Here is a 5,345-nt window from a genome sequence, read left to right on the forward strand (position 1 = left end):
TTTCCCGCAGCTGGCACTTTCAAGGATTGCCGATTGCGCACAAGCGTGGACGGTCCCTTCCCTTCCCGTCCCGTTATCATTATTATCATCGTCTCACCCGCCTGATCTCGCAGCCTTGGCAAGATCATTGCCACCGTCACGATCGTCACGATCGTCATTGCGGTAATGATAATGAGCACCTCCGTTTGCAAAATGCGCAGCAGTCTAGATCTTTGAATTCGTAATATGCTTGCTGCAAGTCGATATTTTGACAGGCATGATATAATTGATACTCGAGTGTTTCGAACCAGTTCTTTGTCTAAGCTAAGCAATTTCCAGAAGATATTTATTCCGAAGATAGATTCTGTTTTAGATAAATTTACGATTAGATTCAGAAAGATTTTGTGCTAATTATTGTAAACAATGTAGTCGCATTAATTATTGCAAAGCAAAGAGAGAGAGAGAGAGAGAGAGAGAATATTATCTAACATTGTATTATTTTAGAAGAATTCATTATTTCAGAATATAGTACCGAATTTAATTATATGAATTCTCTCTCTCTCTCTCTCTCTCTTTGTTCTTCGATCAAAAATCAAACCTGATTTTTCCCAATGAAAAATCTTACCTGAAATAAGAAAAGATCGAACTTTCAAAGAATCCGCAGAAGAAAGAAGCACCAACCAGTTTCCTGGTGCTGACTGCAGCTGACAGATCATTTGTTCCGTGTTCACTATGCGATGGATAATCGGGACTTAAAGATTTTTTACACACTCCTCGCGTGTAAGAAAGTCGCGCTTCTTAGAAATATATATTCAAATTCGTTACCTACTTTCTAATTTCGATGATTTATCTCCGATAAATTATAAGAGGCAAAAAATTGATTCAATTATATTAAAAATCCAAAGTTTATTTGCTCTACATCTCTTCTTAGAGTCCAAAGATTTAAAAGTTCTTATTTCTACAAATTTTTTGTAGCCTTGCTGTATTAAATGTCTTTCTCTCTTTCTTATCAAAATATCTTGCTCTGTTTTAAAAACAAAAGAATTGTGCAAAATATATATACTAACATCCATTATATTTTTATCAAATATAACTATTGTTTCTTTATATACTACAAATATATGTAATATTTCTTATATAGACGGCTTTCCGCTTCTAAAAAGATGTGAATCAATTTATTAAATCATCGTTTTTAGTTTAAATTAAGATGTTTGGACACGAGGATTTTATTTGAAATGTGCTTAACTAATATATTAAAAGATTGCAATCTTCATTATAATCGACGAACACAGGCTTTTACTGGAATTAATAAAATTTAAGTGAGCTAAGGCGAATACGTCTGGAGAAACCAAATTAGATCATGTAAAGTGTCAAATTATTCTCCTCAAGAGCGCGGTCGTGAAAGTGTCAGCGATCCACACACACACACACACACAAGTACGATACTTTTGTAATATTTTAAGATATGTATTTTATGGTATTTTATTATATTAACCCATTTTTCAAACACTTGATATCATTTATATAACCAATTATTTAATCTATATTAGTTATCAGCAAATTAGGTTTCAATTGATACGTGATTAAAAAGAATTTCTTACGTTTCCACTTGAAGGATATACTTTTGTTAGTTTCTCCTTTAATATTAGTAATTCAATTTCGATTATTTATATACAACACTGATATCTAATATTATATATATCCTTTTTTATTTCCATATAATATACAGAATATCTAATAATAAATATAATATACATATAAAGATTTATATATTAAACAGAAACAAGTGCAATGTATCATAAGACTAACGTAACACTTGACAGTCTCATGATGCGCTGCACGTCCCTACTTGCCCTTTGTACTATTCTCAATTATAACTCAAAAACTAAGCTTCAGATAACATTTTGCAAAAGGAAAAATTGTTTTAGAAATCGTTCAAGAATTTGACATTTAAAGAATATAACATTTCAAGTTGTTCTGAATCACTTCTATAAAAAAAACCATGATCATTCTAAATATAGCTGCGCAGACAAAATACCTATTAAAACTCAGCAGGTACCTGCTTACTTTACTATCCAACCAGAACGTTCGTTTTGACATATCACAAATATCCCAGAACATTTAAGTAGCAGCAACCATATTGCTGTACTGCCATAGTGTTGTGGGAAAAAAATTTTCTAACAAGAAAATTCCGTGATGAATATTAGGTTGGCCGGAAAATAATTTTTGATGTCTGTAATTTTATGAAACGTTTTTTTGAAATAAATTACTTCATTATATATTGATTATTAGACATTATTTAAAAGCTTATTTCTACAATCAATACAGCTTATTTTTACAACCGATATATTGGTTCAACAAATCTAATGGAGACGTTAGTCTTGAAGATCGTGAGAATGATTCTAGCCAAACAACATTCTTTATGAATGATGATAAATACAAAATCAACCACATAAACATCAATAATATTGTATTAAACTAAATGTAATTGCAAAATTAACTGGATAAACATCAGTAATATTAAACGCAACTAAATGCAAATAAATTTTTGAAATATAGACGACGATAAATATAAAACTAAAAGTAGACTAGTAGAATATGAATAATATTAAACTAAATGCAAATTTTTAAACCATGCTTAAGATAAATATTTCTCTCTCTCTCTCTCTCTCTCTCTCTCTCTCTCTCTCTCTCTCTCTCTCTCTCTCTCTCTCTCTCTCTCTCTCTCTCTCTCTCTCTCTCTCTCTCTCTCTCTCTCTCTCTCTCTCTCTCTCTCTCTCTCTCTCTCTCTCTCTCTCTCTCTCTCTCTCTCTCTCTCTCTCTCTCTCTCTCTCTCTCTCTCTCTCTCTCTCTCTCTCTCTCTCTCTCTCTCTCTCTCTCTCTCTCTCTCTCTCTCTCTCTCTCTCTCTCTCTCTCTCTCTCTCTCTCTCTCTCTCTCTCTCTCTCTCTCCCCCACCCCTCTTTTTAAATAGTTTCTCTGTAATAAAATAAATTATCAGTGACAAAATGTATAAATTTAATCAACAAAATACATTAAATATTAATAATTCACTAACAAATCGTATTATATTGCAGCGTTAAATATATTTTCGCGAAACTTCCACGGAATAGAAAACCCTCTGATATCATTATCATAGAACGATCGAGTTGATCAAGCATTAGAACGTGACGTAAAAGGAAACGCAGGTCGCGGAGTGCAAAACGCGTGGCTGATTGCTTGCGAGCTTTATCGCTCCCGCTGCAATCTGAAGGGGTGTAAGGTCAGTTGAAGCTTCTTGACGTCTTATGAAGATAATATATTTACGGTGTCAACTTTCCTTTGTTTCAATTCATGCGGACACAATAATCCATTATCATCGCCGCGTGTTCGATATTCGCCAGTTCGTTGGCTTTTACGTCGGAAACTGCGTATTATAGATATCTCGGATGTTTTGCGCTGGGAGAAAAGAATAATTGTAGTAACCACATAATTACATAACCACATAATCTTTTGTGTGGCGCCAACCATATTTTTATAAGTATACGGTTGATTATACGTTTGGCAGTACTACACGGAGAAAATTTTATATGAAAAATTACTATGTATGGCAGTAACCGCGGACTATGAAGCCGCGGGCCAAATATTTTTACTATTTTTCACACGTGAAAAACATAGTAAAAATTTTTATAATTCTTTCATGGTTCGCGACTACTGCCGTACATAGTAATTTTTGATATAAAATTTTCTCCGTGTATACAAGGTTATTATAGCTAACATTATAGTAACAATTCTTATAAAAATGAGTGTTCTGACTATAATTATAGTCCCATGTAACTATAGTTCCAAATATCACATACTTTTCTCTCAGTGTGGACACTTATTTAGCGATATGGTTCAACAATATATGTTACCATACAAAATAAACCGACGATAAGAACATAGTGCTGGTAATCAAACGTTGACTGTAAAGAATGTCAATAATGTATGCTTAAAAATACACATAGATAATGAAATCTTCTCGTTTAACTTTGAACTGAACTTAATAATTTACGCAGAATAAACGCGCAAAAGATATTCAATTATATTATTACAAGATATTAAAGTTTCCTTATATGTAATAATCTCTTATTAAAATTTCTACAAAAAATATAATTAGGGAAATTAATTATAGTTTCTACAATAAATATAATTCAGGAAATCATATAAATCATATGCAATAAATTAAATCTCCTGAATGCTACATTTCTCCAAATATAATTAACATAAATCTCGTTTCTTAAAACAGAGAAGAGATTAAATAACACATTTATAAATTTTTTACGAATCAGAAAATTATAAAATATCACAATTTAAATATGTTGATAAAAAAATAGTACTGTATACTATTCTCTTTGCATAAAGTGACTGCTATAATATTTAACAAATTTCTTGATATGTTTATCAATCTCATCCTTGACTGATTGAACTTGCCATCGCAGAACGCGTTTTCCGGAATCAGAACGCTAATCCAGATTGTGAATGTCGCGAGTTTGTGGCCGGATATTACTTTTCAAGATATCAGGCACTGGTAACGTTGTTTGTTAGAGCGCATTGTGCATTATTAGTGCGCATTGCGCGATTGGCGTAACAAAAAGCGAGAATCGATTACGATCTATTACGTAAATCAATGAAAGCGGATTTTAACCGCTTGGCTTTTTATGGCATTTTCAAAACGACAACCGGTTTATGTAGATGCGTGCGATCTGCCAGCAAGGAAGTGTCAAACTAGATAAGCGCGGCCGCATTCACTGCTTCCGTCTACCACGGATGCGCCACGCTCCATGCATTTGAGTTGCATCGCCGAGAGAAGATCAATTCATCTCCGAGATTATATAGGATGGTTCACCGGCCATCATCCATCTCTTTCTTGCACTTTAGTACATGCGAATACATTGCAATACATGCAAATATTTTTCATTTTTATATTCATTTATTCTCACATTTGTAAAAATCTTTCTCTCAGATTAATATTAAAATTGTTAAATAATTAATCTATCTAGAATTGTCTAGAAATTTATAAAAGAAGAATATTGATTATTAATATCATCTTGCACTGATTTTGCTATAGATATAACAAATATATAGAATAGATTTTGCAATATAATTTTTGTTTCGCGAATGGCACTTCGTGTGTAATAAATTTATAAAGATATTAATTTAAAATTGCGAAACAGCGCTGAAGTTTCTATTGATTTGTGAAAGCTTCCACTTTTCGATTCACGAACTTTCTTTCGAGATACAGAAAAGCTATAGCTCCGAGACAATTTCTCCAAGTTTATGAATTTGCTATTTGTTGTGATACTTCCTTCGAACGCTGATCGGATCTTCCGCGCGCGAATGTCTCGCA

The 5,345-nt window shown here is 32.7% G+C and overlaps 1 protein-coding gene across 1 annotated transcript in view; it reads right to left on the reverse strand.

Moving 5' to 3' along the window:
* Nucleotides 1-5,345, reverse strand: part of LOC105675522 (2-phosphoxylose phosphatase 1) — a 38,141-nt gene that overhangs the window by 7,569 nt on the left and 25,227 nt on the right. The gene's annotated exons all lie outside the window — the stretch shown is intronic.

Source organism: Linepithema humile, chromosome 5, assembly GCF_040581485.1.
Source record: "Linepithema humile isolate Giens D197 chromosome 5, Lhum_UNIL_v1.0, whole genome shotgun sequence".
NCBI classification, from domain to species: Eukaryota; Metazoa; Arthropoda; class Insecta; order Hymenoptera; family Formicidae; genus Linepithema; species Linepithema humile.